Source organism: Eleutherodactylus coqui, chromosome 7 (assembly GCF_035609145.1).
Source record: "Eleutherodactylus coqui strain aEleCoq1 chromosome 7, aEleCoq1.hap1, whole genome shotgun sequence".
In the NCBI taxonomy this organism is placed as follows: Eukaryota; Metazoa; Chordata; class Amphibia; order Anura; family Eleutherodactylidae; genus Eleutherodactylus; species Eleutherodactylus coqui.
Genome location: NC_089843.1, coordinates 225,226,195 through 225,242,186, shown reverse-complemented (window position 1 = coordinate 225,242,186; position 15,992 = coordinate 225,226,195). Strand labels below are relative to the sequence as shown.

At 46.6% G+C, this 15,992-nt stretch overlaps 1 pseudogene; it reads right to left on the bottom strand.

Moving 5' to 3' along the window:
• Nucleotides 1-5,134: 5,134 nt before the first annotated feature.
• Nucleotides 5,135-9,578, bottom strand: LOC136573608 (uncharacterized; annotated as a pseudogene).
• Nucleotides 9,579-15,992: the final 6,414 nt, after the last annotated feature.

The window sequence follows — 15,992 nt, the reverse complement described above, 5'->3', positions numbered from 1 at the left end:
GTTCACTCAAGTGACATTTTTCCTACACACTCACAACGTTCAGAACATGAAACCCCCTGGTATAATTTATTCATTCCTAAATTCTTCCAACAAACAATTTCCTACCAGGTTATTCTATGACACCTTTTCGGGTAATTTGAAAACCCCGGGAAAATGTCATCTCATCAACTGGGAAAAAGATTTAAACCAAAAAGTCCCCATTGCCAATTGGCTACAAGCTTTCAGGTGGGTTGGTCGAGCCTCACAAGGAGTCTCATTAATAGAAACTCATATAAAAACCCTGAAACGCTGGTATTATACCCCAACGATCCTGGCTAGAAGAGGTCTCTCTACTAATGACCATTGTTGGAGAGGCTGTGGACTGGCAGGCTCCATGCTACATATAATTTGGTCATGCCCAATTCTTCGCCCATTCTGGGTTGATACATACAATCTCAGCAATAAAGTATCAGGCATCAAACTACCTTTCTCACCAAAACTGGCCCTATTACTACTAGACCCTGGCGAAATATACTTAACTCTTAAAAAACTTATAGGACACATACTATTAGGCGCCAAGAATCTAATCGCTAGAAAGTGGAAATCTAACACAAACCCGACCCTAACAGAATTGACCCAACTTATATCTGAAGATAGTATTTTTGAAAAAAATGATAGCTCTTCGCAACAACGATATCCCGCAGTATTATGATATGTGGAACCCGTGGTTAAATATTTTTCCATGTTAAATACTTTTCTTGATAAGTATACAACATTTGGTGGACCTCGTTAAGGTCTTAAAGTCAAGGCTTATTCTTTTCTTAACATCTACCCCTTACCCTTTTCTCCTTCCCCCTCTCCCTGTTCCCCCCTCCACACCAACCTACCCTCCACCCTCCCAACCTCCCTTGCCCCACCTTTCCTTTGCGTTCTCTCCCTTTTAGAAATAACGATAAGTGCATCATACTTTAAATGTATTTCCTTTAGTTATGCATCATCTTGATATGCTATAAATCCTAATGTAAGAACTATTTCTCTTGGAAATGTATTTCTCTATATATAGTGATTGTATTTCAGTACATTTTCAATAAATATTGATGGAAAAAAAATTGACATATGGTGTGGATTTTAAATATGCAACATGTCACCTATTTCTTGTACATTTTCAGCGCAGAATTCACCACTTTCAATGAATGGCGTGATTTCTGTAGTAAAGCCATAGCTAAATTTGCAAGTAAGGCCTCGTTCACACGAGTGACAAAGTCGCGTGATTTTGTCTCGTTGCTACAATGCTACAAGTCGCATGTATGTGAAGCACATGCTTTCCTACGGGCTCCTTCACACATGTGATATTTTGTAGCATGTGACAACCCGACATAAAAACCTCGCAGGTCCAGCGATATGTACGCGACTCGTGACGTTTTGTAGCCCATGTTTCCCTATGGAGCCTTCCTCTCTGTGGCATCTTAACCACGTTTTCATGCGGTGTGATGCAATTTTGACAGTAGGAAATCCTACTGTCAAAGCCTAAACTAAACCCTAACTGCAGGGAAAAAATAAAAAATACACATACATCACCTTAGACGTGCTTCTCCCTGGGTCCTCGGCACTGATCTTCTTCTCTTCTGGCCGGGGATTGAAAAATCCCAGCCTCTGGGAAGCACTGGCTGTGATTGGCTGACGCTTATCAAATCAGAGCCAGCGCTCGATGAATGGCTGTGATTGGTTAATGGAGTGCTAGCTGGGATTGGCTAAGCGTCAAGCAAACACAGCTAGTGCTTCCAAGAGGCGGGGATTTTTCAATCCAGACCGGAAGAGAAGAAGGAGATCAGTGCCGGGGACCAGGCGAGAAGCTGCGGCCGGGCTGGCAGCGCGTCTAAGGTGATGCATATGTTTTTTCTTTTCTTCTTCAGTTTCAGTTTTCACGCAGAGCCGATATACGTCCTCCTCATCTGCAGGGGGGGGAGCCTGGAAGAGCCAGGAGCAGGAACTGAGCTCCTGCCCCCTCTCTGCCTCCTCTCCACCCCTCTGCACTATTTGCAATGGGGAGAGGCGGGGCGGAGGCGGGGCTAGTTCTCAAAATTTAGCCCCGCCCCCGTCCCACCGCCTCTCATTGCAAATAGTGCAGAGGGGCGGAGAGGGGACGGGAGCTCTGTTCCTGCTCCTGGCTCTTCTAGCCCCCCCCTGCAGATGAGGAGGACGTATATCGGCTCCCCGTGAAAACCGAGCCGATATACGTTCTTGTGAATGCACCCTAAAGAATAGGAAGCAATAACAGAAAAGCTGGAAGTATTATAAGTGATGAATGACGAAGGATTTTGATCACCCTATGAATAACGAGCTTGTAAAATGTCTATAAAATAATTCAGCCTGAGATAATGTGAAATTAAATGCACCTGACGTAATACAGTTATTTACACAGTAGCCAGCAGATAACTACGGGAAATGTTATCAATCCTAAAAGCTCTGAAAGTTATATGGTCAGTGTGAAACGAAAGGGAGATGGGAGAATTCTATCCCAGGCAAAAACAGCCTAGTAATTGGATGTCCTCAAGGGACTAAAAAATCTCATGTCTCTTAAAATGGCCTTAACAGATCCAGGCATCAGCATTTACAGTGCAAAGGATTTTACGATCATTATGCACCTGAAGGATGCAGCTCATTTTAGTCCTCAGTACACGTACATTTTTACAGTTTTTGCCATAACTTTTCCATTTACGTCTTTGATGTTTCTGTGTAAGATCTTTGTTTTGCATTTCTGGGTACAACTTCAGTATAATTCTTCTATATATGAACTTTAGCAGTTAATTTACTTTTTTAAAATTCTGCTATTGTTTTTTTCTAGTTCTCCGAATTTTCAAATTTAATGTATGGCTCTTAGTGAATAAGGCGATATACAGGGTGTAGTCAAAAAGCCTGATCCAGCACTATTTCTCTATACTGGTGTCCTATATTGAAACAACAATAGTGCACTTGAATAGGAAGGCATGGATGCGCTACACAATAGTATGAGACATGGGTCCCTGGGGATTTCAATTTTGCATTGTAAGGGTGCATTCCCACGAACGTATATCGGGTCGGTTTTCACACCGAGCCGATATACGTTGTCCTCATGTGCAGCGGGGGGGGGAGGATGGAAGAGCCAGAAGCAGGAACTGAGCTCCCGCCCCCTCTCTGCCTCCTCTCCACCCCCTCTGCACTATTTGCAATGAAAGGAGGTGGGGCAGGGCTAAATTCCGAGAATTAGCCCCGCATCCGTCCCGCCTCTCCCCATTGCAAATAGTGCAGAGGGGCGGAGAGGAGGCAGAGAGGGGGCGGGAGCTCACTTCCTGCTCCTGACTCTTCCATCCCCCCCCCCCCCTGCACATGAGGAGGATGTATATCGGCTCGGCGTGAAAACCGAGCCGATATACGTTCGTATGAATGCACCTTAACAGTTAGAGAGTAGAACCCAACTGCAAAGTTGAAGAGTAGCATCTGAGAAGTAGAAATCTGCTTTCCACATCTCTCTGAGTCTTGTAAGACCGCTGCTCTGACTGAAGTAAGGAAAGAGTTGTTGCTAGTCAAATCACTATGCTATGGCATTACATCATACTGCAGGATCAATCAAACCATCGCAATTTCAGGTCCCCTATGGAGATTTAAAAAAAAAAAAATTGTAAAGATAATTTAAAAAACCAAACCTTGCATCGTGCTGGCATGCGCATCGCACATCATGCAATTTGATTTCCTGTCCCGTTGAAAACAAAAATCGCTCAGATGCGGGAGAAAAATTCACTCATCTATTTGAGCCTACTCAAAAGAATAGGGTTTATATTATTACGTGATTTGTGCCTCTCGCAACGCAAAATCTCGTGCGATTTTCTCTACTGTGTGAAAGCGGCCTAAAGAGAATGGAGGCGGGCAGGGGAAAACGCTCCCTGCGTAACACAGCTGAAGTGAGCAGCAGTGGGACCAGCTATCGGGCATTGATTGCCTGACAGCTTGTTCAGTGTAAATAGGGCATAACTGGGGCACAGGATGAGTAGGAAGCAGCGCTCCCTGTTAAATGACCTTACTGGCCCAATAACCCCTTATGGGCCTTAAAGGTCAGGGAACAGAAAGCATTGTTTCATACTCATCACATCCCTTAATCCTCCACACTGAATACTATAATTGTTCTCAATTAAGTATAGTTTTTAAAAACACTGATACTTATTCTTTGTTCCACAGCGTTGCAAGACTTTTTCCCTGCTGAGGAAGGGGAGGCCTTTCTTCGAGGTCCCCTGGGTCATGCAGGTTGCAGTAGTGCAGTTTATAACTGGAGGTATCTTTGAAGACATTTCTCCTCTCCTGCCCTCTACGATGGTGAGGTTCAGGTCACTCCACTTCCTGAGCGGTGCCATCTCTTCTCTCCAGAATCTGCTACATCCATCAGGATTCGTTGCTTCTATGAAGTCAGGTGCAGATGGGGCCCGTCACACATTCTTCAGCTGAACCATTAACTGGGCTACTATGTAGTATTTTCCGGTGTCCCAGTTACCATGTTGTACAGTTTTGTACATTCTTTTTATTTTGTTAAGTTATAAATGTTTTATAGTTAAACAGTCTGCGTTTGTGTGTTGGCAGTAATTTATTAAACATAAATCAGTACAGTATAACCTATACAACCTTCCTCATAAGAATGTAGAATGGTCTGCTCTAATCAATGGTTCCTTAAAATACGTTTCACAAGCCTTCTTCACATCTGCCACCTGGCTTACATACACATATTCAGCTAGGCAACGCGTGTCATGTAGAGTGATTACTGACATATTTTGAGGGGTTTCACATCATATCATTCCTTTACAAAATAGGCTTTAAGGGAATCAATCAGCTGGAACAAGCTGTCCAAAAAGCAGGCACCATGTTGTAGAGCTGGAGGAGCAGAGCTGCTTGACATAGTTTCATAGAGAAAAATCTAGGTTGTGTATTCATTTGTATCTCTGCACATCCTGGCTATCGGTCTTTTCGGCTGGTGATGTGCAGAGATATGAATGAATCTACTACAACTCATACTGAATCTTTCCCTATAAAATACATATCAATCTAGTCAGCTCCCCATGCTCTATAACATGCTATGTGCAGACTACCTTTCAACACAGTTGAATGCATTAGGACAAGCATTGCATACACATCATATCATTCTTGCCTGCCATGACACTGCTCCCACCATGCCAAAATATGCTCTATAGCCTCTCGTGACAGTGAATAGCATCATCACAAGCACGGTGAACCTGAAGGGGCTGGAAAAGGACGATTTTAGTGCTTCAGAACGCCCTTCTCCAAAATTTATTTCTATGCTGTCTACATTTTCGCTATTGAGCACTGAAGATGGAGAATAGGACAGTGTATCACGACGTCGCAAGTAGCTGTGTAAGACAGAACAGGCCAGGACTACCTTGTCTATGGTTTCTGGAAGCAAAATTATTGCAGTGTGACATCTGTAGGATCAGTTCTCCAAAATCATTCTCCACGACATGTCTCGCTCTTGACAGCTGATAATTACATTTTTTCCTTTCTGTGTCCAATTGTCTTTGGGGGAACGGTTTTAGTAGATGTGCCTACAGTGGAAAGGCTTCATCTACAATGAACACACAATTCTAATTTTCTTTGGTGTTTCTTTTGCTTGGTAATCCTAGCCTGTCCGCTTGCAACATCTCCAGGAATTTGGTGTAGTCTAATACACCGCCATCCAATACTCGCCCGTTCTTCCTGAGATCTACAATCAGAAATTTGTAGTTTGCATTCACAAGGACCATCAAGATAATGCTAAAGTAGCCCTTGCAGTTGTAGTAGTAATAGCCAGTTGTCACCTTCGTACTCCAAGAAAAATTACCCCAGCGCTCGTGGGGTCCAGGAACATTGAGGGACACACGGTCCACGGGATAAATTTAAATTATTTATTACTTCAGTTGCTACGCGTTTCAGCGGGGTAACCCGCCCTCTTCAGGCATACAAATAAACGAACACAAACATACATTTATACAAAATATTGAACTCACATTAGTCCACGGACGCCGCCGGTCGGAGCCATCGCCTGCATCACGTGGGATCAGACGTCATAATCACGTGTCTCATGCGTCATTCACAAATCATGTGACGCTTCTCGTTCTACTATAATCTGCCCATTCATAAAAAGCCGGCATTACATTCCATTTAAAATCTGTGTTCCTGCACATATGCTATTCATTATCGTGTTACCTTTTAACATCATTATTATAAACATAATTATCTTTAACTATAATTAATTTCTACAATTTAAAACTTCTACTCTATATACGTATATAAATTAAATATATGAATCTTCCCTATTTTACTGTTGTGCATCTATAATATATGATATACATTCTAATTTCACCCATAATTATATATATATATATATATATATATATATATATATATATATATTGTCTATTTAAAAAACCTCCATCACTCTAAAATCAACAATTATCCATATTATTCTTATATATAAATATGCTAAAAATGTATTATTAAATGCATTATAAAACTAATAATATGTATATATTTTGTGTTATAGTTCTCAAATCAATCTATACCTAAAAATTATACAAAATAAGAAAAAAACCTTTTATATCCGATAATTATATAATCCTGATCTAATTAACCCTTTATATCTATCAATTTCATTATACTCCCATTCTTTTCTTGTATTCAAATCTTCGCCAACACTTCATTGAGCCCCGATGGTTGGAGAGTCTGGAGTTTGTAGATCCTGAACATCTCCTTGCGTTTCATTTTCATTCATAGATTTACTAATTATTTGTTCTAGTGGAGTGATTTTTAAAGTCCCGGATTGACATTTATGTTGTTCGGCAAAATGTCTTGATATACTGTGTTTAGTATAACCACGTTTTATATTGTATTTATGATTGGCTAATCTTGCACGTATTGCGTTTTTAGTTCTCCCTATATATTTTAAACCGCAATCACATTCTAAAAGATATATAATGTGAGTGCTATCGCAATCTAATTTACTTTTATAATGAATGGTGACATCCTTCCCTTCTATATTCAATGTGAATGTATCTCTCTTTTGCTGTATATGAATGCAACATTTACACCTAATTTTGTTGCATTTGTAAACTCCTTTCTCTGATTTTGTGTGTGTAAGGGGAATTTCTTTATTTTTATTTTTATTTTTCAATTCTGCTTTGGAGGGTGCAATGATATTTTGTGATGAGATGTCCCTCAATGTTCCTGGACCCCATGAGCGCTGGGGTAATTTTTCTTGGAGTACGAAGGTGATATGCGAACAGCCCGGTCACGGCTGTAACCCCATTGACGCTCTCCGGAGATCGGATTCGGGACTCCAGGAACGCTATAAGCCTGCTAGGATACAGGGTGCTGGTGGACCTTCTAGGCAGGAGGTCCGGCCGAGCACCAGGTGAGTGCTAAAAGTATCTCACATTTTTGAAATTTGTTTTGAGTAAGTAGGCGCTGATTTCTGTTTTTCAATAGCCAGTTGTAGTAGCCATCAATGATCAAATTCATCGGCCATAGTTTTCCACTCCTCTGCAGTGTTTGGGAATGGTTACAAGAAATGACACAGCACTGAAGCTCACAAATAGAAATAAATATTTATCAGCCACCATGCAGCAGAGTTCAAAGAGTTTACCAGACGTTACATTGCCCATCCTAGCTTGTGCTTAGGGTGGGCAATGTAACACATAAGTAACTACAACAACCTACCTTGAAATAATCCGCTTTCAGGTTTCTGACTATCGCATCACATTTCTGGAAAAATGGCACTCAGAAAAATTGCTGAGATGACAGCTGAGAACTTTTGGTCATGTAGAGATCTGCTAGCAGCCAAGAACTCTAAAGTCACTACCAATCGCTGCTCAGCGGAGATAGCTTCATGCATGACAGTGTTTAGTTTTTCAATAAATGACTTCACATATGCCAGCAAGGCAGAAAATGACTCCTCAGACATGCACAAAAAATTTCTAAAACCCTCTGGGGTGCTCTCCCATATCTCTGTAACAAGCCCAATGTGTGCCAAGCTGTCTCTTTGCTGCAGCCACCTTTTGGACCAAACTCTACGTTGATGGGACGTTTTTCTTTTTCCTCCCTCTGTGCTACATGCTCCATGATTTTGGCTGCCAAAAAGATTTTCGCACCAGTTAGCATCACCGCTATCAAAGTGGTGATCTTCTTCTTGATCAACATCTGTAAAGAAACTAAACAGTTACATTACATGAGGATTGAGTACACAAGGACAACGCTATAACACTACAAGCAAGCAAGCTGTCCTTTGCAATGTTGCCAATACATATGCAAGTACAAATAATCCTCAAAGTAGTGAACGAAGATGTCTGACAGGTGGTCGCACAGAGTGGCTCTAAGCGTACTTTCTAAATGGCTGCCACCAGCGAGACATTTGCGTTCGCTACTTTGAGTGATACTACGCTCTCTTTGAAGTCAATAACAGTGAAATGGGGATTGAGTGCACAAGGCCTTAATGATCGAACAAATATGCTGAAATATTCTTCTAAGTAACGAATAAAATCGTCTCCCTGAAGGTAGGGTCACATGGCTATTTATTCACCCTTGAGAATATCTACACAGAGGGACGAGGTGCTGCTGCCTGTGAGACATTATCGTTGGCTACTTCAAAAGGTACTCCAAAGTTTGTTCCCAGCAACACGAGGTTAAGGTAGCAGTATTCCGTCCACTACAGTAAGCTACATGTGGGTTGTGTTAACAGAATATTTGAGAAAGCAACCTCACCTTTGTAGTTAAAAGCATTCACTATCACAAATATATGTTTGAAGAAGTAGCAAAACCGCTGGTGTAGTGGCTCGAAACACTTATGTCTGGCCCTTCCATAAATGTCATGTATTTTGTGTGGATGCACTGTGCAAATTGTCTAGTCACTTGTTATGTGTATTGCACAGATGCATCAAGTGAAGGGTTAATTTCTTCATGTGGTTGGGATATGTCTTGAAAAGTATCAATTATGTCCTGTCACATGATTTGCTAGAGTCTATAAATATGAGTGCCTGAGAACAAGGTGTGGTCTTTCATCACTGCCTTCTGGGTCTTGAGTGTGGACTGAAGTGCCAGCCACATAAGGATACCTTGAACCCTCATGTGGTGAAGAGTAATGGAAGAAAAGGAGAGGTTACCTGATGTCCCCAATACCAGGAACCCTTATAGAGAGAGATAGAGAACTGGATGAAAGAAGAGAAGAGTCCACCGTGCAGAGATCTAAGTCTTTTACAAGTGAGTGTCTGTGGAGAGTGTACCCACCATCCCTTCCAGGAGCAGTATCATGCAAATTACAGACTGTAGGACCGATTTCATCCTGAGTTTCCTCCTTGCGAGAGTTCCCTTCCGGGAGCGGTACCTGACAGATAACGCGGTCTGCATGACCGATTTCATCATGAGCTACCTCCCTAACCTCAAGTCTGCACTCCTTCCTGCACTGGTGTGTTTTATCCTTGTATCAACTCAAGTTACCAGTTAAGTTTTGCCAGGCCCTGACTGTTCCCAGTGACTGAGGTACTAAAAGTTACTTGTGTGTGGACTTCCCTTATTTCCTTGCCGAGGGTCATTTCGGTGAGCAAGGAAAGGTGGCGTCACGTGACAAGTCTACAGTTCACAACATCTATAAGCCATCCCTGCCTCAGGGGTGTCTGGAAGAGGCCTAGTGGTACTCAGGCCAAAGTCGCGTGTGTCCCTCCGGGAAGGAGTCTGGTAAGTGCCACCATGACAAGTGACCACTCTTCCTTCCCAGCTTCTTAGCATAGGCCTCGTGTCCCAAGTGGACCCTCTGGGTCACCACACTGGTGACCAAAGATAAATCCTCAAAATAGATGGCATAACCTTTGCATCTGAAGGGAATGGCGAATGTATTTTGAAGCTCTTTGTAGTTCCTGTAGCATATTTTATAACAGTCGATGATTCACCAAGCAATGATAGAGCACTAGGAGGACGTGGAAAATGACTCCTTTTTAGAGATGAGCGAGCGCACTCGTCCGAGCTTGATGCTCGTTCGAGTATTAGGGTACTCGAGATGCTCGTTACTCGTGACGAGCACCACGCGGTGTTTGAGTCAATTCCATTTCTTTCCCAGAAAGATTTGCACCATTTTCTGGCCAATAGACATGCCGGGAAGGCATTACAACTTCCTCCTGTGACGTTCCAGCCCTATCCCACCCCCCCCTGCAGTGAGTGGCTGGCGAGATCAAGTGACCGCCGAATATATAAAGTGGCGCCGCCCACGGCTCACCACAGACACACGCTGGCAGAGATTAGGGAGAGTGCTGCTGCTGCTATAGGGAGAGTGTTAGCATCTACAAGAACCCCAACGGTCCTTCTTAGGGTCACAGCTCACCTAGTGCACTACTGTTTTGGCTGCTGGGAGCAGTTGTGCACTTTTTTTTTTGTATATCGGGCGTGCAGCCCCATTACAGCTATAGCATTCTCAGGCTGCAGTCCGTACTACGTAGTATAGGGGAAGTATTGGTGAGGCAGGGACAGTGGTAGTGTGGAATCCTGTCTACAGCAATCCCAACGGTCCTTCTTAGGGCTAACTGTGACTGTGTGCATTTAACTCTGTGGTTTCTGGGAGTTGTAGTACCTCAGTATTGCACAGCAAGGCCTGCTTTCAGCCTTCAGTAAAATTTTTTGCTGGGTGCAGTTAGTGTAACGTAAGCGCTGTCTGCCTGCAAGTGCACGCCAAGAACGCACAAATTCCGCCCCCCCCCTCCCTCTGTGTTAGCCGTTAGCTGCCTGCACAGTGTATGGTGCCAGACACCCATAAAGGGAAAGTCCAATACACGCTCCATAGCCTGCATTGCATTGAAAAACACAGATATTAAAAAAGAAATCCTTTTTACGGCTACCTATGACCCACTGCATATCACTGTGTGGCCTGTGGGACTTGAGGTGCATCACAATTGCATATTGCACAGCTAGTCCTGCTTGCATCCTTCCTTGTAATTTATCTCTGGCTTCATTTTGCGTTATATAACCACTGGCAGCCACCAACTGCGGGGCAATAATTCACAAAAATTTTTACACCGCTCAGTGTCTGCTTGATTCTCAATCCATCATGCTGAGGGGTAGGGGTAGGGGTAAAGGACGTGGACTCGGTCGAGGACGCGGAGTTCCACGTGAGGGTGTGGGCATAGGCCCAGTTCCTGGTCCTGGTGAATCGCAGCCGGCTGCTGCGGGATTAGGAGAGAGGCACGTTTCTGGGGTCCCCAGCTTCATATCACAATTTTTGGGTCCACGTCGTAGACCTTTATTAAAAAACGAGCAGTGTGAGCAGGTCCTGTCGTGGATGGCAGAAAGTGCATCCAGCAATCTATCAACCACCCAGTCTTCAATGCCATCCACTGCTGCAACTCTCAATCCTCTGGCTGCTGCTCCTCCTTTCTCCCAGCCTCCTCACTCCATGAAAATGACACATTCTGAGGAGCAGGCAGACTCCCAGGAACTGTTCTCGGGCCCCTGCCTAGATTGGGCGACAATGGTTCCTCTCCCACCTGAGGAGTTTGTCATGACCGATGCCCAACCTTTGGAAAGTTCCTGGGTCCGAGGGATGAGGCTGGGGACTTCCGGCAACTGTCTCAAGAGCTTTTAGTGGGTGAGGAGGACGATGACGATGATACACAGTTGTCTATCAGTGAGGCGGCAGTAAGTCCGAGGGAGGAGCGCACAGAGAATTCGGAGGAAGAGCTGCTGAACGATGAGGTGACTGACCCCACCTGGTGTGATAAGCCAACTGAGGACAGGTCTTCAGAGGGGGAGGCAATTGCAGCCACAGGACAGGTTGGAAGAGGCAGTGGGGTGGCCAGGGGTAGAGGCAGGGCCAGAGCGAATAATCCACCAGCTGTTTCCCAAAGCACCCCCTCGCGCCATGCCACCCTGCAGAGGCCAAGGTGCTCAAAGGTCTGGCAGTTTTTCACTGAGACCGCGGACGATCGACAAACAGTGGTGTGCAAACCTTTGTCGCACCAAGATCAGCCGGGGAGCCACCACCACCAGTCTCACCACCACCAGCATGCGCAGGCATATGATGGCCAAGCACCCCACAAGGTGGGATGAAGGCCATTCACCGCCTCTGGGTTGCGCCACTGCCTCTCCCCCTGGGCCCCAACCTGCCACTGAGATCCAACCCACCTCTCAGGACACAGGCACGACCGTCTCCCGGCCTGGACCCACACCCTCACCTCCACTGTCCTCGGCCCCATCCAGCAATGTCTCTCAGCGCAGCGTCCAGCTGTCGCTAAGAGAATCGTTGGAGCGAAAGCGCAAATACGCCGCCACGCACCCGCACGCTCAAGCTTTAAATGTCCACATAGCCAAATTGATCAGCCTGGAGATGCTCCCCTACTGAGGCTTTCCAAAACATGATGGCGGCGGTGGCCCCGCACTACTCTGTCCCCAGTCGCCACTATATTTCACGGTGTGCCGTCCCAGCCCTGCACGACCACGTCTCCCGCAACATTGTACGCGCCCTCACCAATGCGGTTACTGGCAAGGTCCACTTAACAACGGACACGTGGACAAGCACAGGCGGACAGGGCCACTATATCTCCCTGACGGCACATTGGGTGAATTTAGAGGAGGCTGGGACCGAGTCAGAACCTGGGACCGCTCACGTCTTACCCACCCCCAGAATTGCAGGCCCCAGATCGGTGCTGGTATCTGCGGCGGTGTATGCTTCCTTCACTAAACCTTCCTCCTCCTCCTACGCAACCTCTGCCTCGCAATCAAGATGTCAGCAGCAGCACGTCGCAAGCAGTCGGTGTCGCGCGGCGCGGCAGCACAGCGGTGGGCAAGCATTAGCAGGTTGTGCTAAAACTACTCAGCTTAGGAGAGAAGAGGCACATGGCCCACCAACTGTTGCATGGTCTGACAGAGCAGACCGACTGCTAGCTTTCGCCGCTGAGCCTCCAACCCGGCATGGTCGTGTGTGACAACGGCCGTAACCTGGTGGCGGCTCTGCAGCTTGGCAGCCTCACGCACGTGCCATGCCTGGCCCACGTCTTTAATTTGGTGGTTCAGCGGTTTCTGAAAGGCTACCCACACTTGTCAGACCTCCTCGGCAAGGTGCGCCAGGTCAGCGCACATTTCCGCAAGTCCAACATGGACACTGCCACCCTGCGGACACTGCAACATCGATTTAATCTGCCAGTGCACCGACTGCTTTGCAATGTGCCCACTCGGTGGAACTCTACGCTCCACATGTTGGCCAGGCTGTATGAGCAGCGTAGAGCTATAGTGGAATACCAACTCCAACATGGGCGGCGTAGTGGGAGTCAGCCTCCTCAATTCTTTACAGAGGAGTGGGCCTGGATGGCAGATATCTGCCAGGTCCTTGGAAACTTTGAGGAGTCTACCCAGATGGTGAGCTGCGATGCTGCAATCATTAGCGTCACCATTCCCCTGCTCTGCCTGTTGAGAAGTTCCATGCAAAGCATAAAGGCTGACGCTTTGCGGTCGGAAACGGAGGCGGGGGAAGACAGTATGTCGCTGGATAGTCAGAGCACCCTCATGTCTATATCTTAGCGCGTTGAGGAGGAGAGGGAGGGGGAGGAGCCTGAGGAGGAGGGGGAAGAGACAGCTGGGCCCACTGCTGAGGGTACCCATGCTGCTTGCCTCTCATCCATTCAGCATGTATGGCCTGTGGACGAGGAGGAGGAGGATCCTCAAAGTGATCTTCCTAGTGAGGACAGCCATGTGTTGCGTACAGGTACCCTGGCACACATGGCTGACTTCATGTTAGGATGCCTTTCTCGTGACCCTTGCAATACACGCATTCTGGCCACTACGGTTTACTGGGTGTACACACTGCTTGACCCACGGTATAAGGAGAACCTTTCCACTCTCATTCCCGAAGAGGAAAGGGGTTCGAGAATGATGCAATACCACAGGGCCCTGGTGGACAAACTGATGGTTAACTTCCCATCCGACAGCGCTAGTGGCAGAAGGCGCAGTTCCGAGGGCCATGTAGCAGGGGAGGCGTGGAGATCAGGCAGTATGTTCAGCGCAGGCAGGGGAACACTCTCCAAGGCCTTTGCCAGCTTTATGGCTCCCCAGCAAGACTGTGTCACCACTCCCCAGCCAAGGCTGAGTTGGAGGGAGCACTGTAGAAGGATGGTGAGGGAGTACGTAGCCGATCGTACGACCGTCCTCCGTGACGCCTCTGCTCCGTACAACTACTGGGTGTCAAAGTTGGACACGTGGCACGATCTCGCGCTGTATGCCCTGGAGGTGCTCGCTTGCCCTGCCGCTAGCGTCTTGTCAGAGAGGGTGTTTAGTGCAGCTGGGGGAATCATCAAGGATTAGCGTACCCGCCCATCAACTGACAGTGTCGACAGGCTTACACTCATAAAGATGAACAAAGCCTGGATTTCCCCAGACTTCACTTCTCCACCAGCGAACAGCAGCGGTACCTAAAGATTATTTTCGCTGCAACCGCGGATGCAAGCATTGTTCTCTATTACCGTAAAAAATGGGGACCTTTACCTTTGTCAATCTGTGTATGATATTCATCCTCCTCCTCCTGCTCCTCCTCCTGAAACCTCACGTAATCACCCCGAATGGGCAATTTTTCTGTGGCCCAAAAGGCTCATATAACTTTTCTAAATAATATTTATCTGTTTCAATTCTCATTAAAGCATTGAAACTTCCACCTGAACCAACTGTTATTTTAACTGGCCTGCCTCCAGGCCTAGCTGCAAATTAAGCCACAGTAAGCTAAGTGATTAATGGGTTTCACCTGCCCTCTGGGTTGGGCATGGGCAATTTTTCTGGGGTACATTTGTACCTTCTGTACACCATTTTTTGGGGCCCTCGCCTACAATGTAATCCAAGTAATTTTTATGGGCTTCGCCTGCACTCATGGTACACCACTGTGTCTGGGGTTGGCCTACACTTTTGCTACAGAAATGTAACTCTGTTCTGCCTACCTATACTTCTGCCACAATAATGCTAGAGTGGTCTGCCTATACTTCTGCAACAGAAATGTAACTTCGGTCTGCCGATACTACTGCTCCTGAAATGCTACCTTGGTTTGTGTATACTGTTACTACTGCAATTTTAGTAATACTGGGCACTGCCCTTACTGCTTCAATGGAAATGTTACTGGGGCCTGCTCTTGTTAAGCGTCAGTGTGTGAGCGGTTGCTTGCAAGAGTCAGTGTGTGAGCGGTTGCGTGCAGGCGTCAGTGTGTGAGCGGTTGAGCTGAGGGTAAGCGTCAGTGTGTGAGCAGTTGCGTGCAGGCGTCAGTGTGTGAGCGGTTGAGCTGAGGGTAAGCGTCAGTGTGTGAGCGGTTGCGTGCAGGCGTCAGTGTGTGAGCGGTTGCGTGCAGGTGTCAGTGTGTGAGCGGTTGCGTGCAGGCGTCAGTGTGTGAGCGGTTGCATGCAGGTGTCAGTGTGTGAGAGGTTTCGCAGAGGGGGCAGTGTATGAGCGGTTGCGCAGAGGGGGCAGCATGTGAGCGGTTGCGTGCGAGTCAGTGTGTGAGCGGTTGCGCATGAGCGACAGTGTGTGATCGGTTGCGCAGAGGCGGCAGCGAGTGAACGACTGCGCGTGAGTGGTCTTTGCAGGAGGCAGCAGGTGAGTGGCAGCATGTGAGCGGTTGAGCAGAGGCGACAGCGTGTGAGCGGAGTGTGAACAAATCTATCTTCACTACTTCCACAAGTAAATTGTAGATCCCCATTAGGATGAGCTCCATGCCTGGCAATGTAATCCAGTGTGCTACTTGTGCAATTTATGCGGTCCTTGATCAGCCGATCAAGGGTGCATACTGTTGCGCAAGATGCGTGCACGTCGCATATTTAGAAGCCCAAATCCTGGATCTAAATGGGCAACTGGCAACACTGAGAGCCATTGACATCATGGAAAGGAGTTTGGTGCTCACTGAGCAGGCACTCGCTGGGATAGAGGCGGGGGCGGATGGTAGTACGGAAGAGCAGGGGGAGCAGGCAAGAAGCTGGGTGACAGAAAGAAGGAGG